Source organism: Dermochelys coriacea, chromosome 3 (genome assembly GCF_009764565.3).
Source record: "Dermochelys coriacea isolate rDerCor1 chromosome 3, rDerCor1.pri.v4, whole genome shotgun sequence".
NCBI lineage: Eukaryota > Metazoa > Chordata > Testudines > Dermochelyidae > Dermochelys > Dermochelys coriacea.
In genome coordinates this window covers 91588910-91613554 of record NC_050070.1, presented here as the reverse complement: position 1 = coordinate 91613554, position 24645 = coordinate 91588910, and the positions used below count along the sequence as shown (strand labels likewise).

The 24645-nt window shown below is 43.0% G+C and overlaps 1 protein-coding gene across 2 annotated transcripts in view; it reads right to left on the bottom strand.

The window, feature by feature from the left end:
• Positions 1–24645, bottom strand: part of SLC35F1 (solute carrier family 35 member F1) — a 432911-nt gene that overhangs the window by 186001 nt on the left and 222265 nt on the right. The gene's annotated exons all lie outside the window — the stretch shown is intronic.

Sequence of the window (24645 nt, the reverse complement as noted above, 5' to 3'; positions counted from 1 at the left end):
AAACACTCAGCCTCTCAGCCATCCAAGAAATTCTTACCCTCCTCCGAGAAGCGTAAATCCAAATGAAAGTGTTAAAACATGGGAAGAAACATGATGGCCTTGATCTGTAATGTACCTGGTAGGAGTTGTCTAATAAGTATTACCATATCTTTCCTCAGCATTTACTGAAATACTTCCCAAACACACTGGCTTTTGTTCATGTATTATGTATTATAAAACCTCTTGATTATGGAAGAATAACTGAAATTTCACGCACTCAACACAAGGGAAAGATTTGGTGGATATGGGCCCATATAGTCTTAAAACTTCCTCGCCCCTTTCCCCAGTTTGCTTGTGTGTGTCTCAAAGGAAAGGCCCAGGAGTATAATTTTACATTTGCAATACAATGAAAGTGTATAGCTGTCCCAGTATTTAGTATGTGTCTCTCTGTATACACAACCAAATAGAGAAAAAACCCCATGGGATTTTATCTTGTTTCTAGATCTACATTTTTATAAAATAAAATGTATGAATGTACTGGCTTCCTTCGTTTGTTCTCTCATCTCATTTCCATTTTGCTTTTATTTCTTTCCTTCTACTGTGTATCTTTTCTTTAATCTTTTTCACCATCTTTTTTCTCTCCTCCACTCTTTAATTTTCTGTGGATTTTTCCTTTTTGAAAAAATTCTTTTCATCACTTCTTTTACTCCAAAAAACGTCCTTATCTGAACTGGCCTCTTGCTTCAGTTTATCCTTCCATTCCTCATCCCCACCATTTGACTTTTTCTTCCTCCATGTTCCTTCTTTCTTCTGCCTCCCCCTCTCCTGTCCAATATTCCGCCCTCTTCCCTCCCCCCCGCCCCGCCATGCTCTCCCTCAGCATCCTCATCATTTTCTCCTTCTTGCCCATCCAGTCCTGGTTCTTTGTTATCTCTTTGCACCACAGTTCACTTCAACCCAGATAAAGAACATTCAAGTGTTACTTGCTCGTGCTTCCAGCTTTGTTACAGGATATTCTACACATGCAACATGGGCATCATTTTTTGAAAAATTTATGCGTGAGACGAGTTTACTGAGAACATACCCAGACACTATTTTGTCCGTACAGTTGTGCTGATGCCAAGTCTATTCCATGTCTGTGTCCTGCTCGGGGTGGGGGTGGGAGTGAAGCAGGGGGGACAGGCAAGGCAGCACGTCAGTGTGGAACACTGTTCATCTGTGATGAAAATCTTTTTGATACATCACCATCTCCAAATATTAAAAATCTTTCAATGTTGTTTCCCTCTCTCTGCCATATCTCCCTCAGAGTGACTGAATATTTGGCAGCTGTGAAGATCTAGGCTATAAAGACCCCTTTCTTAGTAACCTCAGGTGTCAGATTTGTTTCCCCCTTTCTCAAGCAATCCTCCTTCTACTGTGTCTTGGTGCCAGTCATAGTATGAAACAACCAAACAGGCCCAGGGAAGCACAAGCTGTTGTATAGCACGTTCTCCCCCTTTCCCCTGCCCATCTGCCTCTCCCACACCAAAAAAACCAAGCAATCTGATAGAGAGAGAACAATCTTCACTGTGCTAGATCCTGCACTCTTCAGGAAGTTTTTGGGTTAGTGGAATCTAAGATCATGTGATGTTGCACTCCATATGCTTTATGAAAATATGCTTATGAAGGTGAGTATGATGTAACTGGAATATGCTTTATGCAAAAGGTGTCTTGTAAGGTATCATTACAAAGCTTATAATCTACTGAGTGTGTTCATCCTATTTGTTTGCATGTATTATTTCTACGTCTGGAGTTAGGAAAATAAGATATAAATTTGTATCACTGATCTAAACATATTAAGTGGAGGCCATGAAGGCTGCTTCAGAAACAATCAGTTGTAAATGGCCTTAGTTACTTGAAAGCCTTCCTGTGTATGTGTGGGCCAGCCCATCAGGAATAGAGACTGGGGGTCTTACAGTGATATGTGACCATGTCACCTGACAATGAAATCCATCTTAAATCCGGTACTTTTTCATTTAGAAGGAGGAATGGGGACCCAGAGAGACAAAGGATTCCCAGCTTGCGCCAAAGCTATAAAAGGGGGTGGAGCAGGACAAAGGCAGCTGTCAGTCATGAGAAAACCCCTTCTTTCCACCTGAGATGTGAGTATGATGCTGGAACTAACAAGGACTGTACCAGGGGAAAGAATTGGACCCAGATTAGGAAGGAATCTAGTCTGTAAAAGAAGCTTATTGGAACATCTCTGAGAGTGAGTTATTACCTGTAATCAGTTTCTTAATGTATATGGAGAAAGTGGTGGATGTGATCTATCGTGACTTTAGCAAAGCTTTTGATATGGTTTCCCACCGTATTCTTGCCAGCAAGTTAAAGAAGTATGATTGGATGAATGGACTATAAGGTGGATGGAAAGTTGGCTAGATTGTCGGGCTCAACGAGTAGTGATCAACGGCTCAATGTCTAGTTGGCAGACGTGCCCCAGGGGTCGGTCCTGGGGCTGGTTTTGTTCAACATCTTTATCAATGATCTGGATGATGGGATGAATTGCACCCTCAGCAAGTTCGCAGATGACACTAAGATGGGGGGAGAGGTTGATACGCTGGAGGGTAGGGATAGGGTCCAGAGTGACCGAGACAAATTGGAGGACTGGGCCAAAAGAAATCTGATGAGGTTCAACAAGGACAAGTGCAGAGTCCTGCACTTAGGAAGGAAGAATCCCATGCACCGCTACAGGTTGGGGACTAACTGGCTAAGCAGCAGTTCTGCAAAAAAGGACCTGGGGATTACAGTGAACGAGAAGCTGGATATGAGTCAACAGTGTGCCCTCATTGCCAAGAAGGCCACCAGCATATTGGGCTGTATTAATAGAAGATGCCAGCAGATTGAGGGAAGTGATTATTCCCTTCTATTTGGTACTGGTGAGGCCACACTTGGAGTATTGTCTCCAATTTTGGCCCCACCACTACAGAAGGGATGTGGACAAATTGGAGCGAGTCCAGCAGAGGGCAATGAAAATGATTAGGGGCCTCGGGCACATGACTTACAAGGAGAGGCTGAGGGAACTGGGGTTATTTAGTCTGCAGAAGAGAAGACTGAGGGGATTTGATAGCAGCCTTCAACTATCTGAAGGGGGGTTCCAAAAAAGATGGGGCTAAGCTGTTCTCAGTGGTGGCAGGTGACAGAACAAGGAGCAATGGTCTCAAGCTGCAGTGAGGGAGGTCTAGGTTGGATATTAGGAAACACTATTTCACTCGGAGGGTGATGAAGCACTGGAATGGGTTACCTAGGGAGGTGGTAGAATCTCCATCCTTAGAGGTTTTTAAGGCCTGGCTTGACAAAGTCCTGGCTGGGATGATTTAGTTCAGGGGTGGCCAACCTGAGCCTGAGAAGGAGCCAGAATTTACCAATGTACATTGCCAATGTACAGTAATACGTCAGCAGCCCCCCCATCAGCTCTGCCCCCCCCCACTCCCATCACCTCTTGCTCACTGGCAGCCCTGCCGATCTGCAACTCTGTCTCCTTCCCTGCACCTCCTTATCAGCTGTTTTGTGGCATGCAGGAGCCTCGGGGGGGGGAGGAGAGAGAAATGAGGGCATGGCAGGCTGAAGGGATGGGGCAGAAAGGGATGGAATGGAGGGGGGCGGCAGAGCCTGTGGTAGAGTCAGGGGTTGAGCAGTGAGCAGCCTCCGGCACATTGGAAAGTTGGCACCTGTACCTCCAGCCCCGGAGTTGGTGCCTATACAAGGAGCCACATATTAACTTCTGAAAAGCTGCATGTGGCTCGGGAGCCACAGGTTGGCCACCCCTGATTTAATTGATGTTGGTCAGGGGATTGGTTTAGATGACCTCCTCTTCCAACCCTAATATTCTATGATTCTAGGCTTAGACTTGCGTGTTTTGTTTTATTTTGCTTTGTGACTTACTTTGTTCTGACTGTTATTACTTGAAACCACTTAAATCCTACTTTTTATACTTAATAAAATCACTTCTGTTTATTAATAAACCCAGAGTAAGTGATTAATGCCTGCGGGGAGCAAACAGCTGTGCATACCTCTCTATCACTGTTATAGACGGCAGGCAATTTATGAGTTTACCCTGTATAAGCCTTATACGGAATAAAATGGATGTATTTGGGGTTTGGATCCCACTGGGAACTGGGTGTCTGGGTGCTGAAGAGGTAACCTGCTGAACTGTTTTTGGTTAAAGTCTGTAGCTCTGCGTCTGTGTTGCGGCAGGCTAGCATGTCTCGCTCAACAAGGCAGGGTTCTGGAGTCCCAAGCTGGCAGGGAAAACGGGCTCAGAGGTAATTTCAGCACATCAGATGACAGTCCCAAGGGGGTCTCTGTGACTGAACCCATCACACATGTAACCACTCCTTCCACCCTTACATCTTTTACTCGGATTCAAAACACATCTCTGTGAAATAAAGACATCCAACTGGGATGGTTTCACAGGATGGTTGGGCCTTGTAATTAAAAACAGATCCAGCTCCCCTGTTCTAGAGCAGGTGCTCACAGTTGAGCCAGTTAAGGGGACAGGGCTGCACCTGGGCTATAGCAGTCAGAGAGAGCGCATTGAAGACAGAGATACCAGGTACTGTGCAGTAAAGATGCAGGAAGAGAGGGTCTCCGAATAAGGGACTGGGTCTGGTTAAGAAGACCCAGATGGAAGGTGTGTTTATCCTTTGGAGAAGGCAGGCCGGGCTTTGGACCTTCTCCAGCTGCTTAGACAGCAGAAAGAGACAGTGCCTTGGGGGCTTTGCCCAGTTTAAGACTGGGCTGAAGATTTTTTTTTAATTATTATTAATACAAAACTCCACACCCAAGAAGGGCTGTGAGTGGATGAGCAAAACTGCACGCAGTTCTATTTAAGGAGCCCTGAAGAAGGGAAAACTGAGGCAGACACTGTAGAGGCACTCCTGGCCACGAGAGGGAGCTTGGGCAGTGGCCACCATGTTAAAGATGCCAACAGAAGAGACTAGCATTAGTGCTAAAGAAACCACATATCCATAATTCTTGCCACTGCTGCCCACTGATGAGATACTATAAATTTACCATTTATCTGGTACCATTGCGGAGAGTGGACCAGATGATATGTCTGGGGGGAGAAAGCAGAAGGAGACTCCGCTGGTTGGGAGGCATGAGATGCGATGTCCTGAGGTTGGGGGTTCCACGACCACCACTCCCAAGAGGAGAAGGCGGGTGGTGGTGGTCGGGGACTCTCTCCTCCGGGGGACTGAGTCATCTATCTGCCGCCCTGACCGGGAAAACCGAGAAGTCTGCTGCTTGCCAGGGGCTAAGATTCATGACGTGACGGAGAGACTGCCGAGACTCATCAAGCCCTCGGATCGCTACCCCTTCCTGCTTCTCCACGTGGGCACCAATGATACTGCCAAGAATGACCTTGAGCGGATCACTGCGGACTACGTGGCTCTGGGAAGAAGGATAAAGGAGTTGGAGGCGCAAGTGGTGTTCTCGTCCATCCTCCCCGTGGAAGGAAAAGGCCTGGGTAGGGACCGTCGAATCGTGGAGGTCAACGAATGGCTACGCAGGTGGTGTCGGAGAGAAGGCTTTGGATTCTTTGACCATGGGATGGTGTTCCATGAAGGAGGAGTGCTGGGCAGAGACGGGCTCCATCTTACGAAGAGAGGGAAGAACATCTTTGCCAGCAGGCTGGCTAACCTAGTGAGGAGGGCTTTAAACTAGGTTCACCGGGGGAAGGAGACCAAAGCCCTGAGGTAAGTGGGAAAGCGGGATACCGGGAGGAAGCACAGGCAGGAATGTCTGTGAGGGGAGGGCTCCTGCCTCATACTGGGAATGAGGGGCGATCAACAGGTTATCTCAAGTGCTTATATACAAATGCACAAAGCCTTGGAAACAAGCAGGGAGAACTGGAGGTCCTGGTGATGTCAAGGAATTATGACGTGATTGGAATAACAGAGACTTGGTGGGATAACTCACATGACTGGAGTACAGTCATGGATGGTTATAAACTGTTCAGGAAGGACAGGCAGGGCAGAAAAGGTGGGGGAGTAGCACTGTATGTAAGGGAGCAGTATGACTGCTCAGAGCTCCGGTACAAAACTGTGGAAAAACCTGAGTGTCTCTGGATTAAGTTTAGAAGTGTGTGCAACAAGAGTGATGTCATGGTGGGAGTCTGCTATAGACCACCGGACCAGGGGGATGAGGTGGATGAGGCTTTCTTCCGGCAACTCACGGAAGCTACTAGATCGCATGCCCTGATTCTCATGGGTGACTTTAATTTTCCTGATATCTGCTGGGAGAGCAATACAGCGGTGCATAGACAATCCAGGAAGTTTTTGGAAAGCGTAGGGGACAATTTCCTGGTGCAAGTGCTAGGGGAGCCAACTAGGGGGAGCGCTTTTCTTGACCTGCTGCTCACAAACCGGGTAGAATTAGTGGGGGAAGCAAAAGTGGATGGGAATCTGGGAGGCAGTGACCATGAGTTGGTTGAGTTCAGGATCCTGACGCAGGGAAGAAAGGTAAGCAGCAGGATACGGACCCTGGACTTCAGGAAAGCAGACTTTGACTCCCTCAGGGAACAGATGGTCAGGATCCCCTGGGGGACTAACATGAAAGGGAAGGGAGTCCAGGAGAGCTGGCTGTATTTCAAGGAATCCCTGTTGAGGTTACAGGGACAAACCATCCCGATGAGTCGAAAGAATAGTAAATATGGCAGGCGACCAGCTTGGCTTAATGGTGAAATCCTAGCGGATCTTAAACATAAAAAAGAAGCTTACAAGAAGTGGAAGGTTGGACATATGACCAGGGAAGAGTATAAAAATATTGCTCGGGCATGTAGGAAAGATATCAGGAGGGCCAAATCGCACCTGGAGCTGCAGCTAGCAAGAGATGTCAAGAGTAACAAGAAGGGTTTCTTCAGGTATGTTGGCAACAAGAAGAAAGCCAAGGAAAGTGTGGGCCCCTTACTGAATGAGGGAGGCAAGCTAGTGACAGAGGATGTGGAAAAAGCTAATGTACTCAATGCTTTTTTTGCCTCTGTTTTCACTAACAAGGTCAGCTCCCAGACTGCTGTGCTGGGCATCACAAAATGGGGAAGAGATGGCCAGCCCTCTGTAGAGATAGAGGTGGTTAGGGACTATTTAGAAAAGCTGGACGTGCACAAGTCCATGGGGCCGGACGAATTGCATCCGAGAGTGCTGAAGGAATTGGCGGCTGTGATTGCAGAGCCCTTGGCCATTATCTTTGAAAACTCGTGGCGAACGGGGGAAGTCCCGGATGACTGGAAAAAGGCTAATGTAGTGCCCATCTTTAAAAAAGGGAAGAAGGAGGATCCTGGGAACTACAGGCCAGTCAGCCTCACCTCAGTCCCTGGAAAAATCATGGAGCAGGTCCTCAAAGAATCAATCCTGAAGCACTTAGAGGAGAGGAAAGTGATCAGGAACAGTCAGCATGGATTCACCAAGGGAAGGTCATGCCTGACTAATCTAATCGCCTTTTATGATGAGATTACTGGTTCTGTGGATGAAGGGAAAGCAGTGGATGTATTGTTTCTTGACTTTAGCAAAGCTTTTGACACGGTCTCCCACAGCATTCTTGTCAGCAAGTTAAGGAAGTATGGGCCGGATGAATGCACTATAAGGTGGGTAGAAAGCTGGCTAGATTGTCGGGCTCAACGGGTAGTGATCAATGGCTCCATGTCTAGTTGGCAGCCGGTGTCAAGTGGAGTGCCCCAGGGGTCGGTCCTGGGGCCCGTTTTGTTCAATATCTTCATAAATGATCTGGAGGATGGTGTGGATTGCACTCTCAGCAAATTTGCGGATGATACTAAACTGGGAGGAGTGGTAGATACGCTGGAGGGGAGGGATAGGATACAGAAGGACCTAGACAAATTGGAGGATTGGGCCAAAAGAAATCTAATGAGGTTCAATAAGGATAAGTGCAGGGTCCTGCACTTAGGATGGAAGAATCCAATGCACCGCTACAGACTAGGGACCGAATGGCTCGGCAGCAGTTCTGCGGAAAAGGACCTAGGGGTGACAGTGGACGAGAAGCTGGATATGAGTCAGCAGTGTGCCCTTGTTGCCAAGAAGGCCAATGGCATTTTGGGATGTATAAGTAGGGGCATAGCGAGCAGATCGAGGGACGTGATCGTTCCCCTCTATTCGACACTGGTGAGGCCTCATCTGGAGTACTGTGTCCAGTTTTGGGCCCCACACTACAAGAAGGATGTGGATAAATTGGAAAGAGTACAGCGAAGGGCAACAAAAATGATTAGGGGTCTAGAGCACATGACTTATGAGGAGAGGCTGAGGGAGCTGGGATTGTTTAGTCTGCAGAAGAGAAGAATGAGGGGGGATTTGATAGCTGCTTTCAACTACCTGAAAGGGGGTTTCAAAGAGGATGGCTCTAGACTGTTCTCAATGGTAGCAGATGACAGAACGAGGAGTAATGGTCTCAAGTTGCAATGGGGGAGGTTTCGATTGGATATTAGGAAAAACTTTTTCACTAAGAGGGTGGTGAAACACTGGAATGCGTTACCTAGGGAGGTGGTAGAATCTCCTTCCCTAGAGGTTTTTAAGGTCAGGCTTGACAAAGCCCTGGCTAGGATGATTTAACTGGGACTTGGTCCTGCTTTGAGCAGGGGGTTGGACTAGATGACCTTCTGGGGTCCCTTCCAACCCTGATATTCGATGATTCTATGATTCTATAAATTTGAAGACTCACTGAAATTTAGGCAGATCCATCTCCTAGACACTTGTAGTCCTTTTTTATCCATTTAGATGCTGCTTCAATTACTGTCTTTTCTCTAAAATGGAGTTTCATACAGAAGCATCCTCTTGTTACTCTATGCTAGGGACCTTTATAGGTGGTGCTTGAACTGAGGAGTTAAATGCATGACATATTCCATATATGGCCATCAGCAAGCATCACATAGATACATAACACATCTACAATAGAACTATTGTGGAGGCAAGTGCCTCAGTTTTTATTCTCTTACTCAGAAAAGTGGACACACTCATTTTATCACTCATGGAAGGAGGTTAACAATAGTGTTTTTTGCTCCACATGGTGGTCCACTGCTGGACACCACTAATCTTGGCAGATCCTTCTTTTATTGAGAGGCATGATGATGTGGCCCTCATGAGCAGTGTGTGCATAAACTCAGACCTTGGTTCTCTACCCCTCTAATATATGTCACTTTGGATTGATAGGCTATCCCAAATCTCACATAGAAAGTAACTAGTTAATTTGGCAGGGCTTTATGTCAGAATCATTGCCATCCACAGGATAAGCTTCAGGTCAGCCAACAGTCATTTCTGTCTATGTAGAAGTGAAATATTTTCCAACAGCTGGTTCATTAACATTTCATCCTGCATGATACCAAATTCACAGGTGAGAATTCTTCTCTTAAGACACCTATACAACTGCCGACAGTCCTATTTATAGGATATCCTCTACTTCTACATGTAACATTTGGTAACAATATTAATGGCTACTTAGCAGTTCTACTGATTTTTTCAGTGCAATTGCATATTCTGTGTTGGTCTTTGTAGCTACAGATGAGTCAGTGTTCAGTTAATTCTTTGTCCTCAGCCCCTTGGTGATGCAGTAGCATAGCTTTTCATCTCTGCTAATTATTCAGTTCTTGCATTTGCTATTAATAGTGTTGCCAACCCTACAGGATTGGCCTGGAGTCTTCAGGAATTACAGATTAATCTTTAATTAAAGATTGCCATGTGATGAAATCTCCAGGAATACATCCAGCCAAAATTGGCAATCCTAGCTATTAAACATCCTTAAATCAACGCTTACTATTGCCTCCACAGTATAGCTGGAAGTCCCAATGGAGACAGAAAAGCAGTTAAAAGTTCAATAGAATTAGAGAGGGGCAAGAATCAAGACTCCTCTTCTGAAAGTACACAAACTTTGAGAACAGTTTGGATGTGGATAAGAATATTATCTCTAAACAGAATTCACCTTTTGAATATAACCAATGTAAACAAAACCCATGTCCCTAGAGTCATTGAATCCCTTAAAGCACTTTAACAAAAAAGTCTTTTATAATTAATGCTACAGACCAACAGGAAGTTCTTCTCTAACCTAGGAAGTGAAGACTAAAATCATATAGCCACACCCTGCTGCAATTTATCATGCACTCCGAAACAACATGGTCAAGACCTACTGTTTTTGCTTCCCTCCCCCTGGCATATTCCATCTCCAAAGTAAGAGTTCTACTGAGTAGGGTGGCTCAAGGGAGAAAGGCTGAAATCTCTTAGCCTCCTAATTGCCATTGAGCCTCTTTATAGTCCAGCTTCCTTTTTTGCTTCCCACCTTTCTTTTATTTGAGTCTTGCTTCTGAGCTTGATCACACAGCTTTCTGACTATACAGTACTGCACGGGTTGGAAGATGGGGGAAGGTGTCCTATAAGGTCTTTTCCATCTCTCATTTCTATTATTTTCTATTTACAGCGTCAGCTTTTCTGTGCAGGGACTCTCTTCTACATCAATGAACACAGAGTTAAAATTTAACAAAATATTATTAATGATTAAATGGTCATGCATTTATTGGAAATAGAAAAAGTTCATGTAGTCCTTAAATTGCATCAGCACTCTAAATACTGGACTGTACAAACATGATTAAAGGGTTATGGATAGCTAATCTGTCCATGACTTCCATATCCACTTTGTCTTCTTAATTGATAGTGCTGCAAACTCAAGATGGGATTAGAAAATGATATTGTGTGCTTCCTCCAGTCAGAACTTGGTTTATAATTTTGTGGATGGCATGTGAGGCAGAATAGAACTCAGCCTGTTCTTTGATAGCTGCTCTGTCTCTGCAGCATAAACATTAATCAATACTTGGATTCAATAATCTGGCCCGGAGGGATTTTAAAGGTGTTTACCCTTCCCTTTATTTTTATGACATGGCTCAAACGAACACGGAATGCAGATCTAAGTAGGGAGGATCATTCTATACAGGGCCGGCTCTAGGCCCCAGCAAAACAAGCAGGTGCTCGGGGCGGCACATTTCTAGGGGCGGCATTCCGGCGCCAGCCATGCCGCCCCTAGAAATGTGCCCCTGCTGCCCCAGCTTGTCTCTGCTCCGCCTCCGCCCGCTCCCCTGAGCGCGCCTGCCGCCGCTCCGCTTCTCCCCCGCTCCCTCCCAGGCTTGCCATGCGTGAAACAGCTGTTTGGCGCGGCCAGCCTGGGAGGGAGGAGAAGCCGAGCAGCGGTGCGCTTGGGAGAGGCGGAGGCGGAGCAGGGACTAGCTGGGGAGCGGAGCGGGGAGGTGGAGCGGAGGTGAGCTGGGGCGGGGAGCGGTTCCTCTACCCCCACATTACTTCCTGCGCTTCCCTCCCCCCCGCTCACCTCCACTCCGCCTGCTCCCCGCCTGAGAGGGAGGGGGGAGAAGCAGAGCGGCGGCGTGTTCGGGGAGGAGGCAGAGCAGAGTTGAGCTAGGGCGAGGGGTTTCGGGGGGGGGGGGAGCTACAGGAAGCAATGAGGAGGGGAATGCAGCACACCCGGGGGAGGAGGTGGGGCCGGGGATTTGGGGAAGGGGTTGGGAATGGGCGGAGTTGGGGCAGAGCTGCGGGCGGGGGTGGGCACGAAAAAAAAGCGGGGGTGGCCAAAAATATATTTGCTTGGGGCGGTAAAAATCCTAGAGCCGGCCCTGATTCTATATAATGTAGTTTCTTCTAAGATTGTTCATCACTCTTCAAAATCTCTTACCCCAAATACAGAAATGTCTGCTTGATTCATAAGTGACTTGCTGGCTCCCTTTATCAGCATGGAAAGCTTGACTCCACCAATTCCACCCTCACCAGTGAATCAACAATGAACCCTGACAGAGGGCTGGTTTCAGGGAGCGAACTGAATAAGAGAAACTAAAAGTGTGAACAACAAAACAGGCTGCTGGCATGGTGAAAGCCTCCAAATGAAGATGCGTTATTCTGTTCCTTTGGCTGGGCAGACATATGGAAACTTTTCCTGACCCTTTAATACAGGGACAATATAAATCTCTCTTTTTTTTAAGTTGGTGGAAATGTCAGCCACTATGCAGAAGCAACAATAACATACAATGATATGGAATGATGCACAGATTGGTTGGCTCCAGTAACAAAGTTAAACACCTTCATTGTGCATAAAATGCTTTATGTGACTTCTTTTCCAATTCATTTCTATTCCTCCTACCAACAGTCATCTAATACGAAGTACTTAGCTCCAGGATTTGGACAGACTCAGTAACATCTCTTTCAGTTTTAGGGTAATACTTAAACTGTGGAAAACTGGGAAATATTTTTATAAATATTATATGCCTCTCAGTGTGTGTGTGATATTACCCTGCCTTAAAGCATAATTAGATCAATAATTAGATTTGTCAGAAGCTGGGAATGGGTGACAGGAGATGGATCACTTGATGATTACCTGTTCTGTTCACTCCCTCTGAAGCACCTGGCACTGGCCCCAGTCAGAAGACAGGATACTGGGCTAGATGGACCTTTGGTCTGACCCAATATGGCCATTTTTATGTTCTAAAAAGATTAAAGAAACCAGGCAGAAAAGGTAAAAGCACAGTGACCTAGATAAGGAGTGTCCCCTCAAACACAACAGCCAGTTTTACAGCCATGAGGAGTCCTCAGCCCCAACCCTGGCAACAGGGCTGTTTGCCAAGGCTGAGAATCTGAAGAGATCAAAAGACACTGGTCACTGAAAGGACCTACCCTACAGAAAAGGAGGAAACTGTCTTTGGCTACAGACTGACACAGAAACACTGACTGTGAATTAGAGGTTTGCAGTTGGGAAGCTGTAACTTGGTCACCATGAGAAAGGAGTATACAAAGGCTAAGTCATCTCCATCCAGGGGCCTGAAGGAGTCATTAAGTGTAAGAAAGCATTATTGATTTATTTTAAATCCATTTCTTGAGGGCTGTGTACTTTTTCGCATATAAATCATACTTTGTTTTGAAGAATCTGCTTCTGTTCTCCTTCAGACTGTTACTGTCCTGAAGGGAACTCCATTAGACCTGCTGTGTCACATGGTTGGCAACTAGGATGCTGTGACCAAATGTCCAGTTGAATCACAGGGTCCCACCCCAAAGAGAAGTAGAGGCATGGGCCTGCCACTTGAACGGGACTGAAAAGTGTCTCTGAAGGGGCAGCCTAGCCAGAGACTGTGGCACAAGCATTGAAAAGAGAATAGTTCTTTGGCTGTGGAAAACCTATCGCTTTCTTCAGAAAAAGCACCACCAAACAAATCCAGCAATTACTTAATTATGTGTCTCTGAGTACTGTGAGTCCTTTTCTAAAGTCTCACAGTGTTGCTGAAATATGCAATATTTCAGAAACCCTGTGTTTTAACTGCAATATTTTTCTAAGTCCTTTTTGATGCTTCCAGCCATACATACAGAGTATGTCACAAAGAGAATGACTTCTTCTGTTAGCCATCAGTAGTACACATCCATTAAGCAAGTGCTACTCATTCATAAGATGAAGAAAAGTAGTAGGTTTTGATTGGGGGGCCTCAGTATACAGCATCAAAGAGAGACTCACATACAAAAATGTTAAAGATGGAAAACGACTCAGTACAAAAATGTTAAAGATGGAAAAAGGGCTTTAGGTGTATTTCCCCAGTTTTGGAGCCTACTCTTACTATTTGTGTATTCTGTTTCTCTTTATCCCTTATCCCATTGAAAAAGTCATAATAGAGCAAGTCACCATAAGCACCACTCAGGCAAAGGGGGGCACCTCATTCTCCACTGGTCCACATTAAAACTTTAGAATTCAAAACAATTTGAACATTTTTTACTCTCCTGTTGAATAGCTCACACTGATGATTCTCCTCCAAAGATGCTTGGAAGAGGAAAGTTAGGACCTACTTCTTTGATATCTTGTTGCCAATTGAAGTCAGTGCTGTATTATAATCATAACTCCCTCTAGATGCAGCATAAATCCATTTCAATCTAACCAACACTGGCAATTTATTGGTACCAGTTTTACTCAAGATGTGGCAGCAGTATCTTGAATAGTGTGACAGAAAGCCAGAATCACACCCAAGCCATTTAGTGGAGGCAGCTAGCCATAAATATGTTGAGTTTGATTTATGGTGTTTTGAAAGAGATACAAGCAAATAATTCTTTATAAACTCTATCCTCATCCCGGGATAATCTCAATATCCTGCCATTCTGAAATTTTAATACAACTGCAGCTCAGCATCATCTCATCCTCTAAACTCTAAGCACTGCACTACCGTTTGGAAAGCTAAAAAGCCACACATTGTGTTAGAACTCCCAGAAGAAGATGAAAGCTGTGAGACAATATCAGAATGGCTTATAAAGTACAATAATTCACAAGGGGCCTGATTCTGATCTCACTTACACCAGTGTAAAGGAGTTAAGTCACTAAAGTCAAGGGAGTTACAGCAGTATAAAACCAGTGTGAGAGGAGAAGGCAGTCCAAGTCTGGAACAGGAGGCCATTTTATTCTGTTTAAAACTTCTGTGCTTGCAGTTGGTATGCGCTGGTTTTTTTCTTTGCTACTTTGACATACTGGTGTTTCTATAATTGTTCCCCTCATCCCAGTTATCAGTTATGTGGACATTGGAAACCCTAAAGGCAGAAATTCCAATAACAAACCACTCTAAGGTTAGCTTCTGAGCACCTGGCACGTACACCCATACATGACATATAGCTGTTAGATTTCCTCAGGTTCTCATGCAATTCAAAGTTTCATATTGTTACAGTATCCCAGTTTATTCTGCTTTGTGTGGCTTGTTTGACAGAAGAATTTTGCAGCAGTACATTCAGGTTGCCAGCCATTGTCCCCTGTAACTGCGGTACTCCGCAGGCAAGACAATAGATGGACAACCCACATCAGTAACTGGAACCCCAGAGACCACAAGCACCTGCTGGGCAGAACGAAAATGTGCTGGGCTGATCTCATGACAAAACTTTGGCCAGAAATGGAAAGAACGTGCTCACAACAAAACAGAATGGTATGGTGTTGGCTTGCATTCATGGAGGGACGGACAAGGACAAGCTAGACAAAGGTGATACCGTTACAGCATTCAGTTTGAACACCAGACCCAGTACAACTCTTCTCCATAATAGTAAAATGCCTTTTATGACCCAACATCAAAGTGGGATTACATTCTGAACTGCTTATAGGGGCAGCATACTGTGCTAGTGATATCAGACCTTTTTTTGCTGAACCAATGACCTACAAAGGTGGCTGAAGGGCAATGTTCCCTCTAATTTTTGACAGGCTGTGTGCGCAAAAAATTTCTTCTGTGCAATTTGTTGTGCTTCTGTGCAAATTTTTGCATGCACGGTGTTTCACTGTGTGTGCGGGCTTTAGGATCTGTGTGCGTGCGTGCACATGCGCACAGCTTAGAGGGAACAGTGCGAAAGGTTTGAATACTCAACCCTGATTATTTGGTTTGGGAAATGCTTACTTCCATTGGGTTATTGACAATTCTATTTTGAGCAGCATCCAGGTCAATTTCCTTGTTAACAGATTCCCCTCTTCTCATTTTTACTTGGCCCCATTTCATTGCTAGGTCCCCATTGCATCACTTACAGCATACCTTAGAGGGTGAAATCTCCTGGTACTTTTAATCTCCAGAGATTGGAAAAATACCAGTCCCTCAACATAACTCAATCTCTGCCAGCCAAGGTCTGAGCCTGGCAGATTGTCTCCTGACCCAAGTCTTTACCAGGTGAGCAGCAGTCTATATAATAGTTTCATAGTATGGTGTAAGAACAGGCATGGAGGTAGAAATATACTTCAGAGACTGAGTTATTTATCAAAAAATTATAAGGATGTATTTTGAAAGGAAAGAAGGATCTCATTTGGAGACTGGTTACTGTTAACCCAGATTAAAATTGATGAGGGCCTGTATTTCATTTGAGTGCATGGTTTTACCAAACTACCTTTGAGAGCATTTTAATGTATTAATATAAACAGCAGAAGAAAAGAGATCACTATCTCAAAAAATTTAGTCTGCATTCATTAGGAATTTCATGTTCCTCTGTGACTATCAGATTAGCTTTATTTGAAGTTTTTGAATATGGATGTGGCACCCTAACTTTAGGCACCCATCTTTAATTTTGACTTTTCTGTCACTTTCTATCTCAGGAAGAAAGGGAAAGAAGTATGAACATAAGAACGGCCCTACTGGGTCAGACCAAAGGTCCATCTAGCACAGTATCTTGTCTCCAACAGTGGCCAGTGCCAGGTGCCCCATAGGGAATGAACAGAACAGGTAATCATCAAGTGATCCATCCCCTGTCGCTCATTCCCAGCTTCTGGCAAAGAGAGGCTAGGGATACTATTCCTGCCCATCCTGGCTAATAGCCATTGATGGAACTATCCTCCATGATTTTATCTAGTTCTTTTTTGAACCCTTTTATGGCCTTCACAACATCCTCTGGCAAGGAGTTCCACGGGTTGACTGTGTGTTGTGTGAAGAAATATTTCTTTTTATTTGTTTTAAACTTGCTGCCTATTAATTTCATTTGCTGACCCCTAGTTCTTGTGTTATGAGAAGTAGTAAACAATTCCTTATCTACTTTCTCTACATCGGTCACAATTTTATAGACTTCAATCGTATCTCCCCTTAGCCGTCTCTTTTCCAAGCTGAGAAGTCCCAGTCTTATTAATCTCTCCTCATATGGAAACCGCTCCATACCCCTAACCATTTTTGTTGCCCTTCCCTGTACCTTTTCCAATTCCAAGTATGGTTTGAACCCAAATGTCAACACAAAAATAGGATGCTGCTGCTGCAATATGGAAGAGCTCTTAGGGACATGCCAGAAAAATGAACATCACTACAGTATGTTGCCACATTCACCTGACACGTATATACGTGGTACTGATAAGTTTAATTGATAGGCTGCTTCTAAACGCTTCTTCATGCCAACTAAAGCATCTGGCCGGTTATCTTTGAAAGCTAGGGCTACAGATTTCTAATAATTTTCAGTCTAGCACACAGGAAAGCCTCTCAGCTGTTCTGTTTGATTTGATACTGGCTATACCTAAAGGGAGAGAGACAGAGATTTTGCATGTATTTAGTAAGTGTTTTTCCCTGTGCACTCTCACTTTTACTCCATTCTTATGTGTGCACTACACCGGGAAGAAATCCTGCAAGATGGCACATACAAGCCTCTCAGCTGGCACACCTCTCCCAGCAAGACAAGTTTTAATAGCAGAAATCTTCAGTTAATACATTAAAGCATCTGTATCAGCTTATGACAGTTTACATAAGTGATCACGACTTCCAAAAATAAAACGTTGAAAGCAATGAAGAGCAAGCAGATTTCTGTGCACAAGTGCTGTTAACAGTTAATGGAGTTGGCACCTATACCATATTTATGATATTAATCAACTAGTCTCATCATGTTAATTCTCAATGATTACATTAGGCAATGCCCTTTGTAATTGTAACCGTTATAAGGTTAATATTTAAACGCCTCTTTTACTTTTGACAGTGGCAAAAATAAACCTTTCAGAGTTACAGAATCATAGGTAATAGTCATCACTGGACAGTGAAATAGCAAAGCTTGGATCCCACCTAATACCATAAGAATTTTACTCAAATATTTACATAAAACTCAATGAGTAAAGTTCACCCCTGTGGAGAAGGTCAATACAAGGCCTCTCCATCACTTAAGTCCTACTGAATCCTTATTTTGAGGTCTTAAGTGGAATTTAAGTGGTACCTAGGCTTTATGCTGGTCCCCTGCACAGGGTGAAACTCACAAACTAAGAATTACTGACCATTTGCAACTCCCTCTGACTTCAATGATGCAAGTGGTCAGCAGTATTCCTTAGGATTTTGAAAAATTAAACATCAACTTATCAATACTCATAACTGGGCAACATAATGAACTTCTTGGCACTTTGATCACCAAGATGACCTGAAAAACTTTAGGCCTTGAATCACAGACTAAAGTTTAAGGAAAAGCAACAAAGTTACAGTGGGAAATTGCAATTAGAATAAAGCATTGGCCAAGAGGTTTTAGTCTTCTGTTTTCTACTGTATATTATCTAAATTAGGAAGGATTTTCCAAATGGTTTGAGCTCTTCTGTGAAGGTCAGAGGTGGGTCAGCAATTTCCTTTTCACAGCACTGGTTGTTCTGTCCCCTCCTGCCACCACTTTCTCCAGTTCATCCTCTTCTCCTTCCTGTCACCTTAGCTTTGGACAAGGAGAACTGAATCTTAGAAACACTTCATTCCTTCATCAGTGCATTGAAACCTATCTTAAATGGCCACCCAAGGGGCTGACAAAAAAAATTAACTGCTTAACAGAGGTGACCTTGTAATAGAGATGGAACAGAAATGTGTACTTCAATATGCTTGGGGAATCTTTAGGACAATCTCTTAAGACAGGAGATTTCCTAAATGTTTCTTTTCTCTTGTATGTTTCACTATGCTGTAATTCTTATAAACGGAGTTCCACTAGTGAGCTTGTGTCTAAACAAGTTTGTGTTTTTTCTCTCTTTCACACACACAAGTAAATGGTGTAAGGCTGTTCACTGAAAACATAGATCTTGCTCCTCCCCTTACATACAGTTGCAATGCATTGCCATGGCACTGGGAGAATCTGCAAACACAAACAGCACTTTTCATCATTATGTTTTTTTAAACAAGAAGCATGTTGAAAACCAGTAAAAGAAAGTGCAAGGAGAAGCCCGCAGGGCTTTTATTTAGATTGCTCCTGAATTCAGTCTATTCTAGGCAGAATCAGACATTTTTTAAAGTAACTTGTCAACAGACATCCAACCAATGAGCTCTTCACAGGAAAAAGTAGATTATTCCTAAAATCCATAATACTTTCAGTTTTAAAACTGATGGTTGTCTGTCAACTAGAGACGTACTGTACATTAGGCTATCTAGAGACCAGAGCAGGACTATTTCCAAAGCATGTGAGAACCAATTTAGTGGAGGTGTATTTACATATGATTCTTGGAAGTTTATCTGGTGGTGAATGATGCAAAGTTGTAGACCTTTTGTCCAGCACAATGATGTTTTTCTTTTCTGGAGGTCAGTTAGTCTCCTAGATCTAAATGTAACTCAAAGATCTATGGTGAAGCCTTCAATTGTCCTCATAGTATTGATGTAGAAGTCTGCCCACTTCAACCAACATCAAAATCTCCATCTTAATGGGAATAATTAACATTATCATTTGCTTTTCCAGTCCTGGATCTTGAAATGCTTTATAATCAGTAAAGAATACTTATTTTAAATAGGTAACATTCATTTTACAGATGGGTCAGCAGAAGGATGGAAAGGTTACATGACTTCCCTAATTTGTAGTTTCTCCATACCGAAGATAAGAGTGGCTGAAATTTTATCAAAAATAGGTATACCCTTGGGCTTCAGACAATATACTACCAGCCCCCTTAGATGGGCAGAGTTTGAGCACCCCAGTATTACAACTAAAAAAAGACAGCACACATACTTATGTTGGGTTGTTAACATTAGCTTTTACTCTATTGTAAATGAACTAGTTTGAGCTATTAGCTCTTAAAGGAAAATAGCGTGTAAAGTGACTATCTGCCTCTTGGAGGAAATAAAGCTCTGTCACTTTCCATTGGTTCATCTCACTACCAGTAACTTTTATGCCTGAAGCTCAGGACATTATAAATACAGCTAAGTGGTAAAACTGGATTCCACCAAGTGATGAATGTCTTTGGATAAAATGAGAAATAGTTTTAAAAGTTTCCAATCAGCTAAGATCGACAGCTGCCATTTTTCTAGGAGGTACACAGCATCAGTAACAGGTGTGGGTAATTCCCAGAGGTGAGGGGGAGGAGAGGTGGGAAAGCTCACCAATGCCCTTACAAGTATATCTCTTACTATTTCCCCTTTTCCACAACTGCATAATGGGCTAGTGCAGTTTAAAATTGTGGAGGAGCAGGTTCACAGACTTATTCCTACAAATATTAAGGGACAGCAGGTAGTGAAGGAGGCAAGCAGCATCACAGAAAGACACACATCACCTATAAAAACAATTCCAATTTAGGACTCAGATGGGAAGAAAGTTGGAATGTGATTGATTCATCAGGCAGAGAAGGTACATATGACCTAATTTATTGTGATCCTAACTACCAGCTATGGTCCTGGAAAATTACATAGTAACCCTAGAAAAAGAATACTCCTGCTGGAATTCTGCACCACTGTGCAATGCAGAATTTGTGCAGAATTAATGTATCCCGCAAAATTTTACTTTTGCACACAGAATTTGTGATTTCCACCAAAATGTTCCCTTTTCCGGTTTTGCATGTTTCAAATGTATTAGTTATGTATACACGCAATGTCTTTGCCCACACATGAGCTTGAACGCACCCCCTTCCCTTTGCTTCCACCTAACACTGCACACCCCCACACCCCCAACACACCTACTTGAAACTGGCAAGGGGCACGCATACCACCTCTGGAGATGGAGGGGTGTTGACTGGCGAACCATGTACACAACCCAACCCAACCACACACACACACTACACTGGGTCTCCCTTCCTCATGCTAACCACCTTCTAGCCTACAATTAAACTACCACTAACCTTCACCAACCCTCCTCTCACTACAGTGGTGTGACCTAAAAATCTTACAATACACATAAAAGCTTGAACAAGACATGACAGATAGACATAAAAGTGTCCATAAGGACGCTACCACCCTTTTGGGCTAGGTTGTTACAATACTTTTGTATAACGACTTTGCTTAAATGAAATATTGAATTTCACTGAAACAGAAGATAAGTGTCAACAAAGATACATCAAATTCTTATTAATATGCCTATAAAGGAATCTAGTGTCAAAAAACATTTCCTGAATCTTCTTTATTGTCTGTATTGTTACAGACATATTTGCTGACAGGTATTTTGAAATATATTACCAAAATAATTGAAACTGGTGTGATTATATTGTGTTATTTTGACAAATAAAATATACAGAATTATAAAATATTGTGCACAACATTTTAATTTTTTTGGCACAGAATTCCCCCCAGGAGTAAAAGAAACATCACAGTGATTATGTGTAATTTCAGATCTCAATAAAAAAGTTTTGTAGTGACTCTTCCCAGTTCTAAGAACTGTTTCACACATCTCCTATACTTCCCCAAATATGAGTGAGTCAGAATATTTTGACCTTACACATACCATTCTCTCATAAATTAAAAAGAACAGGAGATGTCACCCTTTCAGAAAGGGAAAAGATCAAAAGCACTGCAAGGAGGTGTGTGTATATGCCAAGGAGAAAAAAATTACATGAAGTAGTTAGTCATAGAACTGAGAGAAAATTTCACTTAATTACATAAGCTGCATACCAACATAGTGAAGGAAATTTTCAGATATGCTGAGCCCTGGTCACAATCTTTGCTGGTGCAATTTGCAGTTACAAATGTTGTGCTTGAATTTTCTTAAAATGTAAAATGAATTGCATGCATAATTCTAAGCACAAGCACTTCTAATGACCTGATACCTACCCACAACCAAGTAGTTGAAGAGGTATGTAAAGGACTGGGGTCTATCTTATAACACTCTCTTCCTGCTGGACCCAGGTTTACTCTTGCTAAGCTAGCTCCCTCACTGGGGAAATTCTGTCTGGAGCCCTCTCACAGAATCCAGGGATCCATTAATTCCTCCCCCCTTTTATTTCAAGCCTTCTTAAGAAAATAAGATCACAGACTCTTCCCTCAGAGTCTGTACAGGGTAAGTAATCCCTTCCCCAAATCTGTCCTTCACCCCTCTAAGTGCATCAACCCAAAATTTCCTGGCTCTTGCCTCAGAGCCTTAGTAATAACAGGAATTCCCACAGTCTCCCTTCTGCCCATTTGTTTCTTGGAGCAGTTCCTCGTTGTGATTGCTCTAGTCACAGCCCCTGGTCTCTCAGCTTTCTATCAGGTATTCCAACTCCCCCCTCCATTTCCTGCTGCCTTCTTTTATGAGGATCAGCCAATTAAATTGCGGGTCTTTTCTCCAGGTACAAATTGCATAGGTGCAAGTTTTCACTTAATAAAGAAGTGGCTGACTTTTAGAAAATTAGAGCTAATAAGTAAATTAACAAAGAGGGATTTTTATATTAACAAATACACTGTGTTTGGTGTTTTGTTATTAATTATTATTAATAATAATAATTATTATTATTACTATTATTATTGTTAGTTTGCAGTAAAATAGCACCAAAGGACTACTGATCTCGAAGGTATAATTTCCAGCTCAAGGAAACATGCCTGTGGTTAAAAATAGAAGTGTAGCTGTGGGGGAGGGGCCAGCTGCCATCCAAGACAATAGGTTTGTACTTGGAGGAGCCAGCTGCCATCCAAGACAATAGGTATCTTATTGGGGTGGCTAGCCTCTCCTGCTCATCCTTCCACCCTGCAGTTACACTATTTTTAGCACGGTAGCTCAATCAGAGCTAGCATGAGTATGTCTATTCAAGCTGGAATTTATACCTTCCAGCTTGAGTACAGACATACCCTAAGAGATTATTCTTGCCTCAAAGAGTTCACAATCTAAATAAACAAAAAAACATAAGGAATAGGGGGAAGGATATAATGTATAAGTGGAGCAAACAGTATGATTGCTTGCAAATATCCATCTAATTTAATGATCTGATTGTTGTTACATCTAAGTATTTTGCCTGACTAGTGGAAAGTATTTTTAACGTTTATGATAATTATTACACTCTTTTGGGAAGCTATTGATAGTGTTTTTATTTATATTTATTTTAAATCTATACCCAATGGAGTCAAAATCTGCTCCAAGATAGGCATATGCAACTTACACAGGCTTCAGACTTCTTTCCAGCAAATTTCTGCCACCAGCCATATGCTAAAAATAGGTAAAAACTTGCAAGGGGGGGGGAAGAGAAATCCTTAAATTGCACCCTGAAAGTTTGTCCCTTAACTGTACCACTGCACACTGAAAGACCTAAGAGATAGTCACATTACAATTTCACTGAAGCCTGGTCTACAGAGGGTCCCAGTTTGGTAATGAGCAGCATTTGCTGCTACATCTTTCCCCAGTCACTAACCACTTCAAAGGAGATATTTGTACGCCTGTGGCTAATTCTGACCTAGCCTCTTCAGGGCCCTGCTTCCATGTCTCCCTTCACTATTTCCTACTTTTGGCTGCTATTTCAGAACATTCATTTCTCTGCAGCCTCTCAGAAGGGAGTCTCAAAGTTGTTGCCTCATGAAGCTTGTGGGGAACACAAAATATCAAGTGTAGATTAGTTACAACTTTCAGACGTTTGGATGTCTAAAGTGTATCCAAATTATCTGAATCTTTGAGGCCTGTCACTGCTCAGGTTTGTTTCCTGGGGCAAAATTTTGATTCTCAGGGTCTTCTTGGATCTCCTGCTGTTCTGAACACTCAGATGACAGAAGTGGCCAACAGTCTATCTGCACTGAGCAAGAAGGTCATATCTTTCCCTTTCAGACGGGAACCTCACCAGTTACTGTTACCTTTTTCACATCAAGGCTGGATTACTACAATGCAACACCTGAAGACAAATTAAAAACCTCAGCTAGTGCAGAACATGGCTTCTTGCTTTGCCTAGTGGTGTTTCTCTCAGGGAGCACATTATGCTTAGGCTTTTTGTACTGTACTGGCTTTGAGATTGTTTTCATGTGCGATTCAATGATTTTCATGATTTTGATCATGGAACCCCTAAATGGTTCAGGTTTCTGTTACCTTAGAGACCTCAGCCAACATTTAAAAATAATGACTAGTGATTTTGGGTGTCCAACTTGAGGCACCTTAAAGGAGCCTTATTTTCACAGAGTGGGTGCTCAGCCCCTTCAAAGTGGTCTCAAGTTGGGCACCCAAAATCACTAGCTGCTGTGGAAAATTTTGGCCCTCCTTTCTGCTTCTGTGACACTGTGTGTAGTGAGCCTTCAAGAAGTGCAGCATATAAACTGATCTTATGTTTCTAAAGAAAGGGACTAATGCAAAATATTGCTTCCCAAATAAAAATGAAGTGTGGATGCTGGTAGACTATATGTTTTTACTGTTTGCACCACAGGATTGGCATGTCCTTTCCTCACAACACATACTAAAGACAGTCATTATATTGCAGAAACCATTAATGAGAGTATAATAACGGGAAGTCCACAGTCAGGATTTTGTGTTTAAATTCCTATTTTATGGAAAAATTGAAAAAAGTATTGTGAGCAGGAACCAAAATTGTAGATAATTTGTCTATTACTAAAAATAAGTCCTGCTCTCTTAATAAGGAGAGCCCGTCAATTTTAGGTACAAGTTAAGAATGAAACAGGTCTAGTTTATTCCTTTCCCCTTCAGCTCCAAGATAAATCTCTCCCTTTCTCCCTGCCTTTCACTAAAGTGAGACAGCATGACTCTTTCTCACAGCTTTGAAAATGTATTACAGATTTGACACACGTTGATAGAACACACATTAAAAAAAAGTTAGGGCACTGATCTTGCTTTTAATAGAGTTTAAAATTGCAATGTGTCTTAAAGGGTTTATTCTTAGCATACATACAAAGTTCGAAGGTGACAGAGGAAGGTGTCAGCTGCAGATTTCTGGAGGGTAACTCAGAGTAACTCCTGGCCTGTGGGACACTGCTGTGGTGATAAACACACCAAAACCTCTGATGACCCAAGAGATGATCATGACGACTCACTTAAAATAAAATGAAACCTCTGAAGAAATAAG